The sequence below is a fragment of the Sciurus carolinensis genome, unplaced genomic scaffold (genome assembly GCF_902686445.1).
Source record: "Sciurus carolinensis unplaced genomic scaffold, mSciCar1.2, whole genome shotgun sequence".
Lineage (NCBI taxonomy): Eukaryota > Metazoa > Chordata > Mammalia > Rodentia > Sciuridae > Sciurus > Sciurus carolinensis.
Window position 1 is genome coordinate 817,082 of NW_025920168.1, and position 25,734 is coordinate 842,815.

General features: G+C 37.5%; 1 pseudogene; it reads right to left on the minus strand.

Annotated features, from left to right (window-relative positions):
• Positions 1 to 9,012: 9,012 nt before the first annotated feature.
• LOC124974688 (cytochrome b-c1 complex subunit 2, mitochondrial-like) lies at positions 9,013 to 10,358 on the minus strand (annotated as a pseudogene).
• Positions 10,359 to 25,734: the final 15,376 nt, after the last annotated feature.

A 25,734-nucleotide genomic window follows, 5' to 3' on the forward strand; every position in this document is an offset into this window, starting at 1 on the left:
CACTGATACCTGAAAAATATGAGAAAACAAGGGAAGAAAATGCCCCCCAATAATCTAGATGTTACATCAATAAAATCAACGACAGCATGGCAGAAGAAATGACAGAAAGGGAGTTCAGAATGTACATAATTAAAACGATCAGGGAAGCAAATGATGAGATGAAAGAGCAATGCAGGCATTGAATGATGAGATGGAAGAGCAAATGCAGGCATTGAATGATCACACCAATGACAGTTAAAAGAGCAAATACAGGAAGCAAAAAATCATTTCAATAAAGAGTTAGAGATATTGAAAAAAAAGCAAACACAAATCCTTGAAATGAAGGAAATACTAAACCAAATTAAGAATCCATAGAAAGCATAACCAGTAGGATAGAACACCTGGAAGACAGAACCTCAGATTTGAAGAAAAAATATTTAACCTTGAAAACAAAGTTGACCAAACACAGATGATGGTAAGAAATCATGAACTGAATCTCCAAGAACTATGGGATATCATGAAAAGGCCAAATTTAAGAATTATTGGGATTGAGGAAGGCTTAGAGAAACAAACCAAAGGAATGAACAATCTATTCAATGAAATAATATCAGAAAATTTCCCAAATCTGAAGAATGAAATGGAAAATCAAATTCAAGAGGCTTGTAGGACTCTAAATACACAAAATTACAACAACCCACACCAAGACACATTATAATGAAAATATCTAACAAACAAAATAAAGACAGAATTTTAAAGGCTGTGAGAGAAAAGAACCAAATGACATTCATGGGGAAACCAATACGGATATCAGCAGATTTTTCAATCCAGACCCTAAAAGCTAGAAGGGCCTGGAACAACATTTTTCAAGCTCTGAAAGAAAATGGATGCCAACCAAGAATCTTATACCCAGCAAAACTTACCTTCAAATTTGACGATGAAATAAAATACTTCCATGATAAACAAAAGTTAAAGGAATTTGTAAAAAGAAAGCGAGCATAACAGAATATTCTCAGCAAAATATTCCATGAGGAAGAGATGAAAAGCAAAGAAGCAAATCAGCAAAGGGAGGAATTATCCTAAAGGAGTTGTCAAATAAAGGAGGAACCAAGGTGTGTCAAAAAAATAAATAAATAACTTAAAACAAATGAACAAAATGACTGGGAATACAAATCATATCTCAATAATAACCACAGAATGTTATTGGCCTGAATTCATCAAACAAAAGACATAGACTGGCAGATTGGATTAAAAAGAAAGATCCAACAATATTGTTGCCTGCAAGAGACTCACCTCATAGAAAGAGATACCCATAGACTAAAGGTGAAAGGATGGGGAAAATATACCATGCACATGGACTCAGCAAAAAAGCTGGAGTATCCATTCTCATTTCAGATAATGTGGACTTGAAGCCAAAGTTAGTCAGAAGGGATAAAGAAGGACATTTCATACTGCTAAGGGAAGCATAAATCAGGAAGATATAACAATCATAAACATCTATGCCCCAAACAGTGGCTCATCCATGTATGTCAAACAAATCCTTCTCAATTTTAGAAACCAAATACACCATAACACAATAATACTAGGTGATTTTAACACGACTCTCTCACCACTGGACAGATCTTCCAAACAAAAATTGAACAAAGAAACCATAGATCTCAATAACACAATCAATAATTTAGAATTAACAGACATTTATAGAATATACCATCCAACCAAGAGCGAATACACTTTCTTCTCAGCAGCACATGGATCCTTCTCTAAAATAGACCATATATTATGCCACAAACCTAATGTTAGCAAATACAAGAAGATAGACACACTACCTTGTATTCTGTCAGATCACAATGGATTGAAGTTAGAAATAAATTAAAGAGTAAAAAACAGAAACAACTCCAACACCTGTAGATTAAACAATATGCTAATATATGATGAATGGATAACAGAAGATATTAGGAAGAAAATTAAAAATTCTTAGAGGTAAATGAGAACAAAGAAACATCATATGAAAATCTCTGGGACACTATGAAAGCAGTACTTAGAGGAAAATTTATTTCATAGAGCGCATTCAATAAAAGAAGTAAGACTCAACAAATAAATGACCTAACACTACAGCTCCAAGCCCTAGAAAAAGAAGAACAGACCAACACCAAAAGTAGTACAAGATAGGAAAGAGTTAAACTCAGAGCTGAAAACAACGAAATTGAAACAAAAGAAACAATACAAAAAATTTGACAAAATAAATAGTTGGCTCTTCGAAAAAATAAACAAAATTGATAAACCTTTAGCCACACTAACAAAGAGAATATGAGAGGAAACCCAAATCACTAAAATTGGGATGAACAAGGAAATATCACAACAGACACGATTGAAGTACAAAATATAATTAGAAGCTATTTTGAAAAACTATACTCCAACAAAATAGAGAATTTCGAGGACATTAACAGTTTTCTAGAGACATATGCCTAAACTGAACTAGAGACAATTGCCTAAACTGAACGAGGAGGACATACACAATTTAAATAGACCAATTTCAAGTAATGAAATAGAAGAAGTCATCAAAAGACTACCAACAAAGAAAAGTATGGGACCAGATGGGTTCTCAGCCGAGTTCTACAAAACCTTTGAAGCAGAGCTCATTCCATTACTTCTCAAAGTATTCCATAAAAGAGAAGAGGAGGGAACCCTCCCAAACTCATTCTATGAAGCCAATATTACCCTGATACCTAAACCAGACAGAGACACATCAAGGAAAGAAAATTTCAGACCAATATCCTTAATGAACATCGACACAAAAATTCTAAACAAAATTTTAGCAAATTGCATACAAAACATATTAAAAAGATAGTGCACCATGATCAAGTGGGTTTCATCCCAGGGATGCAAGGTTGGTTCAACATCAGGAAATCAATACATGTAATTCACCATATCAATAGACTTAAAGTCAAGAATCACATGATTATTTCAATAGATGCAGAAAAAGCTTTTGATAAAAAACAGCACCCCTTCATGCTCAAAACACTAGAAAAAATAGGGATAGTGGGAACATTCCTTAACATTGTAAAGGCCATCTATGCTAAGCCCATGGCTAATATTATTCTAAATGGTGAAAAACTGAAAGCATTCCCCCTAAAAACTGGAACAAGGCAGGGATGCCCTCTTTCACCACTTCTATTCAATATCATCCTTGAAACTCTAGCCAGAGCAATTAGACAGACCAAAGAAATTAAAGGGATACGAATAGGAAAAGAAGAACTCAAACTATCCCTATTTGCTGATGATATGATTATATACTTAGAGGAACCAGGAAATTCCACCAGAAAACTTTTAGAACTCATAAGTGAATTCAGTAAAGTAGTGGGATATAAGATCAATGCACATATATTTAATGCATTTTATACATAAGTGATGAATCTTCAGAAAGAGAAATTAGAAAAACTACCCCATTCACAATAGCATCAAAAAAAATAAAATACTTGGGAATCAATCTCACAAAAGAGGTGAAAGACCTCTACAATGAGAACTACAGAACACTAAAGAAAGAAATTAAAGAAAACCTTAGAAAATAGAAAGATCTCCCATGTTCTTGGATAGGCAGAATTAATATTGTCAAAATGGCCATACTACCAAAAGTGCTATACAGATTCAATGCAATTCCAATTAAAATCCCAATGACGTACCTTACAGAAATAGAGCAAGCAATTATGAAATTCATCTGGAAGAATAAGAAACCCAGAATAGCTAAAGCAATCCTTGGCAGAAAGAGGGAAGCAGGGGGTATTGCAGTAGCAGATCTTCAACTCTACTACAAAGCAATAGTAACAAAAACGGCATGGTATTGGTACCAGAATAGAAATGTAGATCAATGGTACAGAATGGAGGACACGGACACAAACCAAATAAATACAATTTTCTCATACTATACAAAGGTGTCAAAATATACAATTGAGGAAAGATAGCCTCTTCAACAAATGGTGCTGGGAGAATTGGAAATCCATATGCAACAGAATGAAACTAAACCCATATCACTCACCATGCATGAAACTAAACTCAAAATGGATTAAGGACCTCGGAATCAGACCAGAGACCCTGCAGATTATAGAAGAAAAAGTAGGTCCAGATCTTCAACATGTCGGCTTAGGACCAGAGTTCCTCAACAGGACTCCCATAGCACAAGAAATAAAAGCAAGAATCAATAACTGGAATAGATTCAAACTAAAAAGCTTTCTCTCAGCAAAGGAAACTATCAGCAATGCGAAGAAAGAGCCTACAGAGTGGGAGAAACTCTTTGCCAATCATACTTCAGATAGAGCACTAATCTCCAGAATCTATAAAGAACTCAAAAAACTCTACACCAAGAATGCAAATAATCCAATCGACAAATGGGCTAAGGAAATGAATAGACACTTCACAGAAGAAGATCTACAAGCAATCAACAAACATATGGAAAAATGTTCAACATCTCTAGTAAGAAGAGAAATGCAAATCAAAACCACCCTAAGATTCCATCTCATGCCAATTAGAATGGCGACTATCAAGAATACAAGCAACAACAGGTGTTGGCGAGGATGTGGGGAGAAAGGTACACTCATACAATGCTGGTGGGGCTGCAAATTAGTGCAGCCACACTGGAAGGCAGTGTGGAGATTCCTTAGAAAACTTGGAATGGAACCACCATTTGACCCAGCTATCCCACTCCTTGGCCTATACCCAAAGGACTTAAAATCAGCATACTACAGAGATACAGCCACATCAATGTTCATAACTGCTCAATTTACAATAGCCAGATTGTGGAACCAACCTAGATGTCCTTCAATTGATGAATGGATAAAGAAATTGTGGTATATATAAATATATATATATATATATATACACACAATGGAATATTACTCCATCATGAAGAATGATAAAATTATGGCATTTGCAGGTAAATGGATGAAATTGGAGAATATCATGCTAAGTGAGTTAAGCCAATCTCAAAACACCAAAGGACGAATGATCTCGCTGATAAGTGGATGATGACACATAATGAGGGGTGGGAGGGGTTAGTGTTGGGGTTAGAGTTAGGGTTAGGGAGGGGGCAAGAATGGAGGAAGGAAGGACTGTATAGAGGAAAAAGAGGGGAGGGAGGGGTGGGGGGAAGGGAAAAATAACAGAATGAATCAAACAACATTACCCTATGTAAATTTATGATTACACAAATGGTATGCCTTTACGCCATGTACAAACAGAGAAACAACATGTATCCCATTTGTTTACACAAAAAAAAAAGAAATGAGGTTTCTACCTCATATCTCAGAAGGTGGACTTCAACTCAAAATTAATCAGAAGGAGCACAGAAGGTCATTTCATACTGCTTATGGGAATTATACATCAACAAGACATGACAATCATAAATATTTATTCCCAAAACAATGGTGCAACTTCAAGAATCAAATAGACCACGACACAATAATACTGGGTGACATGAACACACCTATCTCACCAATGGATAGAGCCTCCAAACAAAAACTAAATAAGCAATAGAAATAAAAATGACAATGAATAATTGAGACTTAAGAGACATACATAAATATTTCATCCATAAATAACTGAATACACTTTCTTCTCATCAGCACAAGGGTCCTGCTATAACATGGATTTTTATCTTAGTCCACAAATCAATTCTTAGTAAACTCAAATAAAGCAGAGATATTATCTTGTATTCTACCAGACCACAATGGGATAGAAATTAGAAATGAATGATAAAATGAAAAATAGAAGTTGCTCTAACACCAGAAGACTAAACAATATGCTATTGAATGACCAGTGGAAAGCAGAAGAAATCAGGAATGAAAAAAAAAAATACATAGATATAAATGAGAATAACAACACATCATATCAAAATCTCTAAGGCACTATCATGGACAGGGTTAAGAGGAAAGTTCATTGCATTAAACTCATTCAAGAAAAGAATAGAGAGTCAACAAAAAATAATCTACCATTACATCTCAAAACCCTAGAAAAACAAGAACAGATCAATACCAAAAGCAGGATAAGACAGGAAGTAACTTAAATCACAGCTAAAATTAATTATATTGAAACAAATATTCAAAGAATTGATGAAACAAATTTGATTCTTTGAGAAAGTAAATAAAATTGATAAATCCTTAGCCATATAAATGAATATAAAAGAGAAAAAATGAATAATTAAAATTCATGATGAAAAGGAAATATAATGGACACTAAGGAAATACAGATGGTAATCAGACACTATTTTGAAAATTTATACTCCAATAAAATAGAAAATCTTGAAGACATTGACAGATTTCTAGAGATATATGACCTACCCAAATTGAATCAGGACATAAAAAATTTATTTTTATTATTTGCTCTAAGTAGTTATCCCTGACAGCAGAATGCATTTTGACTCATTGTACACAAATGGAGAGCAACTTTTTGTTTCTCTGGTAGTACATAATGCAGAGTCACACCTTTCATAGAATACATGTACATTAGGTTATAATTTCCATCTCATTCCACCATCATTCCCACCTCCATTCCCCTCCCATTCCCTCACTCCCCTCTGCCTAATACAAAGTCCTTGCATTCCTTGCTTCCCCCTCCCATTATGAATCAACATCCATATAATTAGAGAAAGCATTTGGTCATTTGTTTTGGGAGATTGGTGTGTTTTGCTTAGTATGGATTTCTCCTTACTCTAACCATTTACCTGCAAATGCCATAATTTCATTCTTTTTTAAGACTGAGAAATATTTCTTGGTGTATATATATCACAGTTCCTTTATCCATTCATCAATCGAAAGGCATCTCATCACATTTTCTTTATCCATTCATCTGTTGAAGGTCACCTAGATTGGTTCCATAGCTTAGCTATTGTAAATTGTGCTTAGCTATAAACATTGATGTGGTTGTGTCACTCTTGTATATCGATTTTGAACCCTTTGGACGTATACCAAGTAGTGGGATAGCAGAGTTATATGGTGGTTCCATTCCTAGTTTTTTGGTGGATCTCCATGCTGCTTTCCCAAGTGGTTGCACTAATTTGCAGTCACACCAACCATGTATGAGTGTGACCTTTTCACCACATCCTCACCATCACTTCTTGTTATTGGTATTCTTTTTTTATTTGTTCTTTTTAGTTATACAAGACAGTAGAATATATTTTGTCATATTATACATACATAGAATATAAATTAATCTAATTAGGATCCTATTATTGTGGTTGTGTATGATGCGGCATTACCTTGGTTGTGTATCCAAATACAGGGCTAAGACAGTTTTGTCTGATTGATTCTGTTGTCCTTCCTGTTTCCCTCCCTTCTCCCTTCCGTACATTTCGCTTTGCCTAATCCAATGGACTTCTATTCTTCCCCTCCCCACACTGCCTTCTTGTGGGTTCGTATCCACATATCAGAGAACATTTGGCCTTTGGTTTTGGGGGCTGGCTTATTTCACTTAGCATGATATTTTTCCATTCCATCCATTTATGGACAAATTCCATAATTTCATTCTCATTCATGACTGAGTAATGTTCTATTGTGTATGTATACCACATTTTCTTTACCATTCATCCATTGAGGGACACCAAAGTTTTCCCACAGTTTAGCTATTGTGAATTGAGCTAATATCAACATTGATGTGGCTGTGTCACTGTAGTATGCTGATTTTAAGTCCTTTGGTTATACACTGAGGGGTGGGATAATAGGGTCAAGTAGTGGTTCCATTGAAAGATTTATAAAGAATCTCCATATTGTTTTCCAGAGTGGTTGCACCAATTTGGAGCCCCAACAACTCTCCCCCAATCCTTGACAATATTATTATTACTGGTATTCTTGACATTTGCCATTCTTACTAGAGTGAGATGGAATCTCAGTGCATTTTAAATTTTCATTTCTCTAGTTGCTAGAGATGAACATCTTTTCACATATTTCTTGACCATTTCTATTTCTTCTTCTGTGAACTACCTGTTCCTTTGCCCATTTCATGATTGAATTATTATTTTTTGATGTTAAGTTTTTTGAGTTCCTTATATATCCTGAAGACTAACTCTCTATCTAAGGTGCAGGTTGGAATGACTTTCTCCAATTCTGTAGGCCCCAGGTTCACCTTATTGATTGTTTCCTTTGCTGTGAGGCAGTGTTTTAGTTTAATACCATTCTGTTTATTGATTCTTGATTTTACTTTTTGCACTTTAAAAGTCTTGTTGAGGAAGTCAGTTCCTAAGGTGACATGATAGAGAGTTGGATCTACTTTTTATTCTAGTAAGTGCAGGGTGTCTGATCTAATACCTAGGTCCTTGATCCACTTTGAGTCTTATGCAGGGTGAGTGACAGGGTCTAATGTGTTTTTGCTACATATGGATTTCCAGTTTTCCCACCACCATTTGGTGAATGGCTACCTTTTCTCCAATGTATTTTTATGGCACCTTTCTCTAGTATGAGGTAACTGTATTTATGTGAGTGTGTCTCTGTGTCTTCTATTCTGTACCACTGGTCTTCATTTCTGTTTTAGGGCCAATACTATGCTGTGTTTTCTACTCCAGCTCTATAGTATATTTTTTTTTAGAGGGGTGGGTACTGGGGATTGAACTCAAGGGCTCCTGAAAACTCAGCCACATCTCCTATTTTATTTAGCCTTATTTTATTTAGATAGGGTCTCATTGACTTGTTTAATGCCTCATTTTTGCTGAGGCTAGCTTTAAACTCACAATTCTCTTGCCTCAGCCTCCTGAGTGGCACTTGCCACCATGCTCAGCTGTAGTATAATTTAAGGTCTTTTATTGTGATGCCTCCTCATTCATTTTTCTCACTAAGAATTGCTTTGGCTATTCTGGGCCTCTTATTTTTCTTCTTATCTTTAAGCAAAATGTTTTATTGACTCTATGTCACCTGGGATTAATTAATTACCTGCATTTATGTTTTATGATATTTTATTTGGTTGAGGAAAAAGATAAATTATTATAGACTTTTGACTTTCATATGTTTGCTGCTCTGGATGGGATAATATTCCACTCTCTCCCCTGCTGTATGTGCTTCAGGGTTCCAACTCATCAACAAAAGGTATATGCCCCAAATTTCCACTAGCTGCCATTGACTTCTGGTCAGAAACAAAATTTTTTGCAGCACTTATGACATCAGTGTTAACCACCAAGTCAATTTGCTGAAGGAGTGTGGATGGTGGTATGTAAGAGCCAGCAACTAGAGCCTGGGATTTAACTTCATCCAGGAAGCCCTCAGAAGACTCCACTGACATTAGGTATCCAGCATTCACTTTGTTCTTGGCAACCTGGATATCTGCACTGGGAAGGTTTTCTTGAGCAGTCATTTGTACTTGGTTAGAGGCAACCTTGATAACATCTCCAGCAGCTGCAGCCTGGGAGATAGTGTAAATTCCAAGGAAGCCCAGATCCGAGTAACTGGCATGGAAAGCAGAAACATCAAATGACTGGTGATTACCTTTGGCAACAGCCTGGTACAAGATGCTAGTGGCATTTTTACCCCTCTTGACATGTGGTCCAGCACCAAGGACATGCTGAAGACCACTGAATGCATGTGCTTCTGCAACTCCTATGGCAACACTTTCTGCTACAACAGCAGCATGGACAAGACTGTGTCCATTTTGTTCTTGAATTTCACCTCTGCGATATTTGGCCTTTGCACCAGATAAACCAAGCCCACCCCTCATGTTGAGAAACTGTTCAGCAACTTGTTTTAAAACAGGATGGCTCACACCAAGCCCAACCAAAGCCACTCTTGTGCTTGTAAAATGGTTCTGAATGAAGCGATATAACTCTTCAGATGTTACTTTTCCAATCCTATAGTCAAGAGAGCACAATGAATCAACTAAGGCATTCCGGTAAGCAGCAGCATGCAAATTTTTCATGAGATGAAACTGTGGATTCTGAAAAGCCACAGTTTTATTAATCTTTAGCTGAGACTGAAGGGCAGCCACTTCCCAAAGATGAAATTCTGATGCTGTAATGACATTAAGCAGGACTCAAATCAATGTCAACATCATCCCACAGGCACTCTTAATTTGCAGTCACACTTAGTTTACCACCAACTGCTTCAATTCCCTGGGTGATCTTGAGAGATGAAGCACCTTTTGCAGTTAAACTGGATGCAAGATGCAGTGAATGAGAGGTTTCTATATTGCTGGGGTTCACATATCTACTGCCTGTTTTAATGAACAAACCAATTCTTAATGCCAGAGCATAGTTTTCCAGAGAAGCAATTACCAAACCATTTGGTAATTTGGTAAACTCAAGGTCCTGAGGATATACAGGAACTCCTGCAGGGGCAGCTGTGCCTTTAATTTTGGGGGCAAATTTGAGGGAATAAAATCTTTGAGAAGGACCTGGCTCTGGTCAGTAGCTTCATGGCTCAGGTGTGCTCTGACCCATGGTCACTGTGGCTTAAAGGCAGGCAAGATGGAGGTGGAGTTTAATTGTACAATGAATATCATGATTTCTGTTTCTATTTCTATCAAGAACATCATTGAGATTTCTGTAATAGGAATTGTATTAAATCTGTGTGGTGCTTTTAGTAGTATGGCTATTTTGACAATATTAATTGGGCCTATCCAAGAACATGGAAGGTCTTTCCACTTTCTGAGGTCATCTTCAAGATCTTTCTTTAGTGTTCTGTAGTTTTCATTGTAGAAATCTTTCACCTCTTTTGTAAGATTGATTCACAAGTGTTTTGTATTTTTCTTTGAGGTTACTGTGAAGAGGATAATTCCCCTGAGTTTTGTTTGAGCAGATATGTCATTGGTGTATAGGAATGCATTTGATTTATTGCTGTTCTTTTTATATCCTGCTACTTTGCTGAGTTTGTTTATGAATTCTAGAAGCTTTCTTGTGGATTTGGGTGGCCATCTCTATAGAATTATGTCATCAGCAAATGGGAATACTTTGAGTTGTTTTCACTCTTCTGTCTAATTGCTCTGGCTAGAGTTTCAAGGACTAAACTGGATAGGAGTGGTGAAAGAGTTCATCCCTTTCTTGTTGTAGTTTTGAGAGGAAATTCTTTCCATTTTTATCCATTGAGAATGATATTGACCTTGGGCTTAGCATAAGTAGCTTTTAAAATGTTGAAGTATGTTTCTACACTCCCTAGTTTTTCTAGTGTTTGGAACATAAATAGATGCTGCATTTTGTCAAAAGAATTTTCTGAATCTATTACAATAATGATGTGATTCTTATCTTCAAGTTGATCAATATGGTGAATTATGCTTATTGATTTTTATATGTTGAACCAACCTTGCATCCCTGGGATAACCCCCACTTGATTATGGAGCACTATCTTTTTCATATGTTTTTGCATGCAACTTGCAAGAATTTTAATGAGAATTTTTGTATCTATGTTCATGAGCGATATTGGTCTGAAGTTTCCTTTTCTTGGTGTGTCTTTCTGGTTTTTCTATCAGGGTGATAGTATCTTCACAAAATGGGATTGGAAGAGTTCTGTACTGTTCTATTTCATGGAATAATTTGAGGGAATTTGGTGTAAGTTCTTCTTTGAAGGTGTGACAGAACTCAGTGAGACTCCATCTAATCCTGGGTTTTGCTTTGTTGGTAGGCTTCTGATGGAGTCTTTAAATTCATGGTTTGAAATTTATCTGTTTAAATTTCCTATCTCCTTCTGATTCAATTTGGGTCTGTCATATGTCTCTAGAAATCTGTTGATATCTTCAATCTGTTGATTTTCTATTTTATTGAGTTTGGAGTTTCAATGTAGCTTCTGATCATCATCTGTATTTCACTAGTGTTCTATGGTGATATTTCCTTTTAATTTGTGAATTATAGCAATTTGAATTTTTCCCTTTTCTTCATTAGCTTTTTTGTATCAGTTGTTATTACTATCTGTATCTCCCTATTGTGAGTACTGGAAACCTTCAGGGACACTACAATTCCAGTAGAAACCTACTGCTTCAAAACCAAATGTTAGATGGATAGACATACAAACAACATGAAAAACCAAGGGAATAAATTGCCTCTAACAAACCAAAATACATCAAAAACAGAATTCATCAACACTACATTGGGAGAAATTTCAGAGATGGAGTTTATAATGTTCATACTTACAATGATATGTGAGGTCAAGTATGGTGTAAAGGAGAAAATACTGGATGCAGAAGATCATTTCAAAAGGTAGATAGAGGACTGGGGATATAACTCAGTTGGTAGAGTGCTTGCCTTACAAGCACAAGGACCTGGGTTCAATCCCAAACACATCAAATATATATATATATATATATATATATATATATAGATAGATAGATAGATAGATAGATAGATAGAGATTCTGGGAAAAAAATGCAGAAAACCTCAAAATGAGGACATCAAAAACCAAATAAAAAATTCATTGGAAAATATCACCAGTAGACTGCACTGTTGGATGACAGAGTCTCAGGCAATGAAGACAAAGTACATAGCCTTGAAAATAAGATTGACCATGGAGAAAAGATGTTAAGACACCATGAACAGAACTACCAAAAATTTTGGGATAAATTAAAAAGACAAAAAATAAAATTTATCAAAATAGATAACATCTTGGAGATGCAAGCCAAAAGAATACAAAATTTCTTCAATTAAATAATAACCGAAATTTCCCCAAACCTAAAGAAGGTATTGGAATAGGAAATACAGGAATCACACAGCACCCCAAAAATACAAAATTAGAGCAGACCCACATCAAGGCACATTATGAATATGCCTTACAAAATATAGGTATAGAACTCTAAAGTCTTCTAGAATAAATGTCAGGTCACATTTAGTGAGAAACAAATTCAGATCTCAGCTAATTTTTTAACCCATTCCCTTAGAGCTAGGAGGTCTTGGAATAACACATACCAAGCTCTGGAAAAAACTGGATGCCATCCAAGAATAGTATACACTGCAAAACTAAGCTTCAGATTTGATGATGAAATAAAAGCCTTCTATGATAAAAATAATTGACAGAATACATAACTAAAAATTTTGCACTACAAAATATTCTAATATTTCATGAAGAAAAGGTGAAAACCAGTGAAGAGAGGAGCTACACTAGAAGATTGCTCAATTAAGGGAAAACCTAATTCAAGGTTAAAATGGGAAATCAATCAAGAAGGCAGGGAATAAAACTTATTTCTCAAATAACATTGAATGTAAATGGCCTAAACTCATCAATCAAAAGACATAGACTGGCAGAATGGATGAAAATAAAAGACCCATAGTATGCTCCAAGAGACTCACATCAGAGGCAAAGACATCCACAGACTAAACGAAAGGATGGGGAAAAAAACTTAGCATTCACATGGATCTCACAAGATAGCAGGGGTTTTCATATCTGATAAAGTTTCAGGATACAAAATCTACATCTAAAAATCAATAGCATTTCTACACACTAGCAACAAACTCTCTGAAAAACAAGATCAATAAAACAATCCCATGTATAATAATTTCAAAGAAATTAAATAATTAGGAAGAAGTATAACCAAGGGAGTGAAGGTTCCTACATCGAAACCTATAAAATACTGATGAAAGAAATTGAAGACAAAAATAAATGGGAATATATTCCATGTTTATCAATTAAGAGGACTAATTGATGTTGTTAAAAGTGTTCATACAAGCCAGGTGCAGTGGAACACGTTTGTCATCCCAGCGACTTGGGAGGCTGAGGCAGGAGGATCACAAGTTTAATGCCAGCCTCAACAATGTAGCAAGACCCAGTCTCAAAATAAAATATTAAAAGGCCTGAGGATGTAGCTCAGTGGTAGAGTGCCACATGCTCTATCCCCAGCACCTACAAGATAGTCCACATTTTTAGTCCACCCAAAGAATCTACAGATTTAATGAAATTCCCATCAAACCTATGATAGTTTTTCACATAAATAGAAAAATATCCTAAAATTATGGAACCACAATAGATAACAAATAACCCAAGTAATCTTGAGCAAAAATGACAAAGCCAAAGTATCATACTACCTGATTTAAAAACTTACTACAAAGTTCTAGTAATCAAATAGGGTGTTGCTGCATAAATGCAGTCACCCAGTACAATAGGTCAGAACAGAGTGTAGCAATAAATACATGCACAGACAATCAATGGGTTTTCAAGAAAGATGCCAAGAACATACCTTGGAACATGACAGCCTCTTCAACCAGTGGTGCTGAAAACACTGGACATTCACAAACAGAAGAAAGAAATTAGACCCTCATCTCACACTATATACAAAACCTATTCAAAATGGATTGCTAAAAACATAAATGTAAGACCTGAAACTGTAAAACTACTAAAAGAAAACAAAAGAAAAGCCACATGGCATTAGTGTGTGTGATGAGTGTTTTCAATATGGCTCAAGAGCACAGGCAAACAAAGCAAAAATAAACAAGTCATCCCCATCAAACAAAAGGTTTCTACACAGGAAAGCATACATCTACAGAGTGAAGAGACCACTTACAGAGGGTGTACATTTGCAAACACTATGTCTGATTAGGGGTTAGTATCCAAAATATACAAGGAACTCAAAAAAACTACATAGCAAGAAAACAAAAAACAGACTTAATAAGTGAACACAGAACCTGACACTTTGTCTTCCAAAAGAAGCCATGCACATGACCCAAAGGCATATGGGAAAATGTCCAACATCACTAACCAGAGAAATGCAAATTAAAACCACAGTCTGTCAGAATGGCAATTATCAAAAAGATGAAAGTCAACGAGGGTTAAAGGAGATGTGGAGGAAAGAGAGCCCTTGCAAAATGTGGTGTGAATGTGAATTAATGGTCGGGCATTACCTGTTATCTAAACCTGAGAGGGACACAACAAAAAAGAAAACTATAGACCAATACCCTGGATTATAATTGATGCAAAAATCCTCAATGAAATACTTGCAAATCAAACTCCACATCACACTAAAAAGATCATACGCCACGATCAAGTTTGTTTCAGTCCAGGGATGCAAGCTTGGTTCAACATGTAAATTAGTAAATGTACTACATCACATAAATAGATTCAAGGATAAAAATTGCAAGATCATTGTTGATGATTAGAGACAGGTTTGCTGAGGCTGAGGACGAATGATGCCTACCCTACCTAGCCTTACCCAGCACGCTTACTCAGGCATGGGAGATCGAGCTCTGAAGGCACAGATCTAATTTTATTTAGGGTTGCACAGGACATATATAGGCACATTATCCAATAAAGTTAACACACTTGTTAAAATATAACAGAGTCAGCCTGTAGGCAAACTATATGTCGAGGGTCGGGGTAGTACAAACAAACCAAGTATGCCTAAGTAATTCTGCCCAGCAGCAGGTCTGAGACAAAGGACTGGGGGAATGGCAAGCTCCAGCGCAGGGCACGAGGCAAGGCAGTGCTGGTGAGCTCACATCACAGCTTTCTGGGATGCATGACAGAGCGAGGCCTCCCCTCAGTTGAAACTCTGCCTCAGCAGCTGCAAGGACCTGCCTTCCATGGCAAGTCTTTAGCATAACCTCAGTTTTGCTGTTCAGGCTGTTTGGCTTACTTAGACCATGGTGTCAGTGACTGCTGTCAGGTAATCTCAAGGAATGTTCCCTACATTTCTCCCTTCTTTACTAATTGAAGCAAGTAGGGTCTTGGCAAACACTTGTTGGGATTTGTCACGGTAAGCCAGTCACTCAGAAAGAAGATTGAAAATACAATAAAACCCACATATGCATAAGAGTACAACAAATATGAGCACAGTTACAAAGAATTGCTTTTACCAAGACATGTCTGGTAACCAAGAAGTGACTCAATCTAGCAGGCCTATATTTCCAGTTTCTCAATGAATGTTATCGATGATGTCCTTTAAATGACTTAGCTCTTTGGAAATAGAATTACTATTATCAGTTAAGTTGAAACAACACATATTCCTCAGTTCCTTACAGCCCTTATGGTGTAATAGCAACAAATAATCAATGGCAGCTCTATTATCAAGAGTAGCTTGACGATGCTACCTTTGTTCCTCATTGAGCATTACAATAGCCTGAGAGGTATAATTAATATTTTTTTACCATGGCACAGGCTAACTTCATGACTTCTTCATATGACCCTAGAGCCAGTGCAGGAATTCGTACTAAATAAAATGTTAACACATCATACTCTGCCTTAGATAACAAAGTTACAGAGTCATCACAATTTTTATCAAGAGGAATGGCTCACTTATTGATTCTCTGAGAGTGATGGTGTCCTAAAAGATCATGAGATGAGGGTAGAAGTACAGTTAAGTCTGCTGAGACAACAACGTATGCCATGTGACATATTGGCTGGAATATAATTAAATATGGCAGGTCCACAGGAAAAGAACCAGCCAAAAGGAAAAGGAACATGTGCATATGCATAAGTAACTAATTCAGCAGAAAGAAGGATTTCTACATCCCTAAATTTCCTGCTACAATTTTTAAATTCACACTTGTCTCTTTGATTAATGGCCACTATGAGAGTCAGGAATTCCATAGCATTAGAGGGTTTTTCCCATGTAGGCTTACCCCACTCATAGCATTCTGTATAGGAAATACTTTTGTTGATGGCTATAAACATATTCCTTATCTCTTGGACAGGGTGACAAACAGGTAAAAGATAAGATCCTAGCAATATGCTCATATGTGTATCTTGATGGATACAAATTTCTGAAGAATTAGCAATTTCTGCCAAAGAAACCCAAATATTATCATGAACACGATCAGTTAAAAATAGAAGATGATAGCACAGAGACATGAGCATTGGAATTAGCTGTGATAATAGCACACACTAATAGGAATAATGTCACAGGCCCTGGATTGGCCTCCGGTGACATCTGTTCTGCTTGATGCATCAGATTCTTCAAATCTCCCCATGTTATGGCATGATGTCTGCTGAAGCATGGGCGTCTTGTTCATCATATTGGTCCTGGGGTGGATCGAGCATCTTCGCCCTCAATCTTCAATTGCTCCATCTGTCTTGTCGGTGGTGTCATCTGCTTTTGTTATTGTGGCTGGTCTGACATTTCTTGCCAGTACCCAGATGGGCGATGTTGCCAATTCTGGAAAGACACAAGCAAAACCTCGACCTTGGGTCAGAAGAGGATGAGGACTGTTCCATTTATTTGTCAAGGGATCTTTCCATCTAACCAATGGTAATGATGATGGAGATGATAGAAGTGATCCCCAGTGTTTATAGGCAGGGGATATTCCATGTGAATCAAAAAGTTAAAAAATTTAAGGTAAATAGGGAAGATATTAATCTTTCTCCAGGGGAGGATGAGTTCCCCCTTTCCTTTTGTATTTGAGCTTTTAAAGAATGATTTACACGTTCTATGATTGCCTGTCCTCATGGGTTATGAGGAATACCAGTAAGATGACGAATGTTGCATGATGTACAAAAATTGTTTAAATGAATGGCATGTTTTGTTTTCTCACCACTTAAAGCAGTAGCATAAGTGTATCTTGAATATGTATCTATAAATACATGAACAAATTTTAATTTTTCAAAAGAAGATAATGAGTGACATCCATTTGCCATAACTTAATTGGTTGTAGACCTCTAGGATTTACACCTTGAAATTGAAGAGGTCCTAAAGGCAACAAGCATGCACATTTAGCACACATTCGAACCAAATGTTTGCATGAGGAAATAGTTAGATCTGGATACAAATGATGTAGAGACTGAGCAGACATGTGAAATCTACAATGTAGCTCTTTTGCCTATTGAATTGGAGAAGAATCTATGTACATCATGAATTTATCAATAATCTAATTGCCTTTAGTTAGAGGTCCTGGTAAGTTAGTATGCGATCTTATATGTTGAATAAGCCAAGGACTAGTTCAAATTTCTATTAGAAGCTTTAATGTGTCCATCGCTTGATCAAGCGGGCTCAAAGAAGGTCTAAAAGTAGAGTATGGGAGATTTTTTGCTACTTAAGTTGCATAAGTGCAGTCAGAAAAGAGATTAAAAGATTCCAGGCAAACCTCAAAAGCCTTAATTATTGCTAATAACTCTTCTAATCATGGTAATCCATTAAAGTTTTCCATTATTACTCTTTGTTTTTTTTGGGTGATACCATTAATATTCCCCAACAAGTTCTATTTGCATCCATAAAAATTACTGTGGCTTCTGGCAAAGGTTTAGACTGAGGAAAAACTCGTTGAGTATCAATAGGTAAAGTGTTCAAAGTTTGAAGAAGTTTGTCTTTAGGCAAATGATTTCTCCAGTAAATCCTTCCATCAATATTTGACAATTTAAATTGTTAGCTAGTAATGAGGCAAATTGATCATGTGAAAAAGGGAGAATTATAGTATTAGGTTCCTATCCATATTGAGAACATATTATATTTTGTAATTTTTGAGCTAAGAGTAACAGTGTATGCATCCTGAGTGTATCTTAGACAATTTACTTCTAGCCAAATGTATCCATATATAAAGTTTCTGATTGATCAATTAACCCTGTAGGAGTAGATCTTGTAGATAGGACTATACCCAGAAGTGGTCTGAGGGGATCATATCATCCTAAGTTCAATGCTTGAATTTTCTTATTTATCAATTTTCTGGTCTCCTTAGCTTTCTTAGTCATAATTCTAGAGCTGTTAGGATCAAATGAGTCTTCCAAAAAGTGTAAATAATGCTTGTAATTGATTTATAGTGACTGGCAAGGCTGTATGAATCCAATTAATGTTTTCACATAATTGTTGTAATTCAGCGAAAGAATAGGAGTCTGCAACCTGTAACTGTGGCTCTAGAGGGTGCACTTTGTCTGACGCAACATACCCCCCGAAAAAGAGTAAGGTGGCACCTTTTGGACTTTGTTAGAAGCAATATTAAGGCCCAAATCTAATAAATTTTGATGTAGTTGGTTAAATAATTTGTTTAATATGTCTGCTTCCTGATGTGCTATTAGGATATTGTCCATGTAATGAATTTTGTAACATAAACCCTTCAAAGGTCTTGTCACATGTGCCACATAATGTTGACACATTGTAGGGCTATTTTTCATCCCTTGAGGTAATACTGTCCATTGAAACCTCTTTGAGGGCAGACTATGATTAACTGTGGGAACAGTAAATGCAAAATATGGTTTATCTTCTGGGTGTAGGGGAATCAAAAAGACACAGTCTTTAACATCTATTATTATAATATGACAATTTTTTGGTATACAGAATGTGTGCGGCAGCCCTGGTTGTAAAGTTCCCATTTTTTTCATGGGAGCATTAATGGCTCTTAAGTCATGTAATAATCTCCATTTATTTTTACCTCTTTTTTGAATAATGAATATAGGAGTATTATGGGGACTAATAGAAAACTCAATATGACCAGCTTTTAATTGTTATTCAACTAATAAATTTAAATGATTGAGCTTTTCCTGAGTTAATGGCCACTGTTCCACCCATAAGGGGACTGTAGTGTCCCATTGCAATTTTACGGGACCTGACTTAATAAGCAGGACAGTGGCCTTTAGAATTGGGGGTATCTCCCACTTTGACCTGTTTTGTCATGAACAATTATATTATCATAGGAGGCTTTATCATCTGTGGCGATCACTGCATCCATACTTACCAATAAATCTCTGCCAAATAAGTTGTTATGTAATCCTTCCACAACTAAAGGAGTAATTGAGCCTTTATTACCATCCAAGTCCTCCCAAACTACAGGATATTTAAATTTTGGGGAAGGTTGTAGTCCTCCTATCCCCTGAACATTAGGTCCTTCTTCTGTTTTCCATCCTAATTTGACAACTTCTTCCACTCTTAATAATGTTACATTAGCTCCTGTATCTATTATACCCATAAATGTTATTCCATTGAACTTAACTTGCATTCTAGGCTTCTTGATTTGCACTGGAATTGTCCACATTACTTTTGGATTATTTGTTCCTCTCAACTGCGGGACTGAGGGCTGCCTTTTTCCCCCAGTTTAAAGGCTTCCCCATATTATCTGATTTTGATCTATAGTCTCTAGCCCAGTGAAAACCTTTATGACATTTTGGACATCTAGAAGAAGGGATCTTCTGTGATTGACCTTGTTTAGGGTTTTTAGATGGGTGTTCTCTTGAAAAGTGTCCCTTTCCTCCACAAGTGCAGCATATATTTAAGTCTTTCCCTGGAATCCTTCCCTTTACATCTAAGGAAGCAGCTAATGCCTCTGCTAATGCCATAGCCTGAGTAGAATTTGTTCCTACACCTCTGCATGCTAAAAACCAATCATCCATGTCTCCATTTCTAAATGGAGCTATTGCTCGTCAACATTCAGATGTTTCCCCCTTCAAATACCAGCTCTCTAAGTAGCGCTTCTGCCACTGCAGCAAGTTCTACCTTGTGATTAACTACATCTGTGGCTCTCACCACAAAATTTGCCAAACTTTCATTAGACCTTTGGATCAGCTTAACTAATGGCTTAGAAGATTCCTTAGTAGGGACCTGTCATAGAGCCTTGAGAGCACATGATCAAACCTGATCAAAATATTGGGCGGTCCCAATGCCTGTGTAGCCTGAGGTTCATAAACTCCATTACCCTGTAAACAATCCACGTTTAAAGGCACATCTGTTGTTCTATTTCTTTCTGCTTGTTGTTCACATTCTTCCATATAAACAGCTTTCCAGATTAAAAATTCCCTCCAGGCAAACAGGCACGCATCAGCTGCATCCAGTCAAAGGGACCGTTTAAATTCAGGCTAATTCAATCTATCATCTGATCAAAGTGTGGGGATCTTATGCTGTCCTCCAGGGCGGCTTTTCTCAATGATTTTATGGTTTCAGGTGGTTGCAGATACCACTGTAGCAAACTTTGAGCATTTATTAGAGGATTAGCTGGAAGGGGTTGAATTACATCATCTTTAAGCTCCAAATACATTTTAAAAGATGATGTGAAGGGCCACGCATTCAAATCTGCAGTAAGGTCTTTAGAATCACACGTTTTTGTAAAGTTCCTCTCATGGGAACTTTCCTTTTTCACCAGAGGGAGCTGTCACTTCACTCTTTTGCTTTGGATAGGGCAGAGGAGGCCATGAGGAATGTGGACAAACAGGTTTATCCACCAGGATTAATGACTTAGGAATGTCCTGTTCTCCATTTACATGTGGAGAACAAGGAGGAGCAGCTCAAGGGGGGCTATTCTTTACTATCTCCATGTGGTCCCCTCAATCTTCCCTGGGCTGAACTACAGGTTGCGTTTCACTTTCTTCTATAGTCTGAGAGAATAAAATTTCTGGATCTACATTCTCTGTCAGAACTCCCTTTAAGCAGGCATAAATTGCCATTATAGGATAAAATGATGCTGGTGGGAGTAAACTTTCTCTCGCTTCTGCCTTCCTAGCAACTTATAAATCTTTTCTCCAAACTTCGGGCTCCCAGACATTAGCTGCAGAAACCCAAGGAACTATTTTTTGAACCTTTTCCCAACATGCTATTAGCTCCTTTTCAGACACCTTAACTTGTCTGCTCCATAATAATTCTTTCAAAGCATTCACTTGAGGCTCCTATGCTGAAGGAGGCAAATTACCCATTATGGAGGGTCACTTACCCGACCTGAAGAATGTCAGCAAGGAGAAATGTCAGCAAGTCCCTGTTCAGGCACCACTTGTAGAAGTTCAGAGATGCATTTGCTAAGGATGAGGACGAACCTACCTAACCTTACCCAGCACGCATCGGAGTTTGAGCTCTGAAGGCAGAGATCTAATTTTATTTAGGGTTGCACAGGACATATATAGGCACATTATCCAATCAGGTTAACATGCTTGTTAAAGTATAACAGAGTCAGCCTGTAGGTGAACTATACGTCAAGGGTTGAGGTAATACAAACAAACCAAGTATGCCTAAGTAATTCTGCCCAGCAGTAGGTCTGAGACAAAGGCCAGGGGGAATGGCAAGCTCCAGCACAGGGCATGAGGCAAGGCAGTGCTGGTGCACTCACATCACAGCTTTCTGGGATGCATGACAGAACAAGGCCTCCCCTCAGTTGAAACTCAGCCTCAGCAGCTGCAAAGACCTGCATTCCATGGCGAGTCTTTACCATTACCTCAGTTTTTCTGTTCAGGCTGTTTGGCTTACTTAGACCATGGTGTCAGTGACTGCTGTCAGATTAGCTTGAGGAATGTTCCCTACAGATCATCTCAATAGATGCATAAAAACATTGATAAAGTTCAACATCCCCTCAAGGCAAAAACTGAATAAACTAGTTACAGGAGAAATACCTGAACACAATAAAGTCTCTGTAAAATAAGTCAAATGCCAACATCACACTGAATGGGAAGAACTGAAAGCAATCCCTCTAAAATCTGGAATAGAACAAGAGTATCCACTCCCCCCACACTTTTTTAATAGCATTGGAAACTTTAGCCAGGGCAGTCAAACAAGAGAAAGAAATAAGAGGGATACACATAGGAAAAAAGCAAGAGAAATTCCCTCTCTTTGCCGATGATATTATTCGAATACCTGGAAATATCTAAAAAGTCCACCAAAAATCTCTTAGGGCCAAGAAATTTTGCAAAGTTGCAGGTTACATAATCAATATATAAAAATCAGTAACGTTCCTGTATGTCATCAATGAACTCACTGAGAAGGAAACCTTGAAAACAATCCCATTCATAATTGTGGCGGGCGAAACCCAGGACCCAGGGTTATGCCACATACATACAAAGATGGCGACTGGCAGAGAGTCAAATCGTGTGCTGAATGCACCTTGAGAAAAACAGGAAGCATTTACCATTGGCTGTATGATAATTAGTTCAGCCGCCTAGGGCGTGGACAGATATATCTTACATGTATGCTTGAGCTCGTGATCGCTTGACCTTTAATAGGGTTGGATGGACATATCTGGTTACAATTGCATATGCATGAGACTGTTTATATATTGAGGGTGTTATCTGAATAAAGTGGAAGCTGCTTTGTGAACTTCTGTAGAGTATGTGTCATTTTTCCCGCTGTTGAAGAGTAGGTGTCGTTTTTTCCACTGGTCAGCGGCAGGCGGCAAGCAGCAACTGGTGGCCCATACCGGGAATGGTGAGTGCTCAGGTAAGTAAAAGACAGTTTTGCTAGCATAATTAACGAGACGGTTTCCCTATTTGAGGAAATGGTGGCCTTATGGTTTTAACGGAAGATTCCCCTAGAGAGGGAATGTAATGAAAGGCTGTCCCAAGAGACAGCGAAGGATGTCCTGTAGTGAATGAATATGTGTAAGGTGTTACCTTTTCTTGTTTTGTTTCTGTTTGTTTTTGTTGTGCCATGTAAGGTGTTATTTGTGTTATGTTTTCTTGTTTCATTTCTGTTTGTTTTTGTTGTGGTGATATGGACATTAGTTCATTTCTGTCTGACTTCCAAAAAACCAAAATTTCAAGAACAGTTAAGAGAAGGGGAAAAGATATTAGAAACTGTAAAAGAAGAACAATCAAGTCGAACTTCTGAAAGAGAAAGTAGATGTTCAGACCTCTGTGCCTCCGCCAGAGCAGTATTAACTCCAGAGATGGGAGTACAACAAATACCTACTTCGGTTGTCAGCCCATTACCTAAAGGAACAGTGGGACTAGTTCTGGGGAGGAGTTCTTCTGCTTTAAAAGGATTAAATATTGTCCCTGGAGTTATAGGCCCTGATTTTACAGGAGAAACAAAATCCTTGCTTCTTCACCCAGAGGTGTAGCAATAATAGTTCAGGGTGTTCGCATAGCACAATTGTTGGTCTTACCCAGCTGCCATGATCAGTATCCATCAAAGAATATTATTAGGGGAAATAAAGGATTAGGTTCTTCTGGCCAAAATATGGTCATGTTAACCTTGGATTTAAAGGATAGATCTATGACAAAGTTAGTGATAGAAGGCAAAAGTTTTGAGGGCTTATTAGATACTGGGGCTGACAAAAGTATTATCAAAATTACAGAATGGCCCAAAGTCTGGCCACTTCAACAGGCAGATCAGACTTTAAGAGGATTGGGTATGGCTTCCATTCCTAACAAAAGCACAGCCATATTAAAATGGAAGGTGGCTAACCAGGAGTTATGTTCTGATACTGCCCAATGTAATGCAGTTGCAGGCAATCCTCAATGGAATCTAAACATGCTGACAGGCCAAGGACCATATGAAGGGCAAGGCAATCAGATTAATTTCCACCCTGGTGTGTATCAACAAATTAACTCTCAACTTTTAATCTATCATTATATGGATGATATTTTGCTAGCTCATAAGGAAAAACCTGTCTTAGAGCAATGTTATAATTCCTTACTAAAGTCACTGGAAAGATGGGGCTTACATAATGGCATTGATAATGTACAAATGACAGACACCAAAAACTTCCTGGGATCTATCATAAATGCAACTATGGTTAAACCCATAAAAATTACCGTTCATGTGGACAAACATAGAACTTGAAATGATTTTCAAAAACTTTTGGGTGATATTAATTGGATTAGACCTTACCTTCATTTACCCACCTCAAGTTTGGGCCCCCTGTCTGATATTCTTAAAGGTGACTCTGACCCCCTTTCTAAGTGGGTGCTTTACCCTAAGGCTCAAACAGCTCTCAAGCTTGTTGAAACAACTATGGAAAGGTTCATCTTGATTGTATTGACCTAGCTAAGCCTTTATCATTCATTGTCTTGGCCACAAATAAGTTACCCACAGGAGTGTTTTGGCAAAAAGGTCCTATTCTATGGGTTCACATGAATTATGCCCCTAGTAAGGTCTTATCCTTGTTTACTGAATCTGTGGCAGAATTAATCCTTAAGGCATTAAATTTATCCCTTTCCACCTTTGGTATTCAACATGTCACAGGAATTCCCTATAATCCTACTGGACAAAGCATTGTTGAGCGTGCCCATTTAATGCTTAAAAACATGTTTTATAAACAAAAAGGGGGAATAGGGGCATCATACAGATCCCCAAAAGACAAATTATCTGTTGCCTTGTTCATCTTAAATTTTTTAAATCTCGATTCTGAAGGCCGATTGACTGCTGACCGTCATTCAGAGCCTAATAAAAAAACATCTACCTCAAGTGGTCTGGAAGGACATTCTATCAGGACAATAGAAAGACCCAGATCTGGTATTAATCTGGACCCGAGGGTCTCTTTGTGTTTTCCCACAGTATGCACAATCACCAATTTGGGTGCTGGAGAGATTGGTCAAGGCCTCAACAGAGACCCCAAAACAGGAAGAAGATGAGGAGGCTTCTCCCGCTGATGGTGCTGACGATTTCTCACCAAGTTAATGGAGGAGACTCGCATGAACTATGGGGGTAGTAAAGATGTGGCCCTATCCTATACCCCTTACCAACTCTTCTATTCTATATCCTCCTATTTTTACAACAATTGGCCACATTTCTCCAGTCTGCTGTTCAATGGGGAAAAGAATGGTTTGGGTTTTTGTCCGGGGGAGGTCTCTTGTGTGTTGTATCTCTTCTGTGCATACAGTGTTTATACAAAACGCGTATACATCGGCGCAGAGAAACAGCCATTATTCGCCAAGCTCTCGTCGCAATTGATGCTGGCTCATCCCCCAAGTCTGATTAAATGCACTAGACCAGTAGTCAAAGATGGGTAAGATTCATGGGGAGCTCATACCGATCTAAGACAGGAAATGAGGGCTAGAGCCTCATTGTCCAATGACGGGTAAGGATGTTGCTCTGCCATGGACAACCTAAGACAGGCACGGTCTCCTTTATAAACAGACAGGGGGAAATGTGGTGGGTGGAACCCGGGGCCCAGTGTTATGCCACATGCATCCAAAGATGGCAACTGGCAGAGAGTCAAATGGCATGCTGAATGCGCCTTGAGAAAAACAGGAAGCATTTACC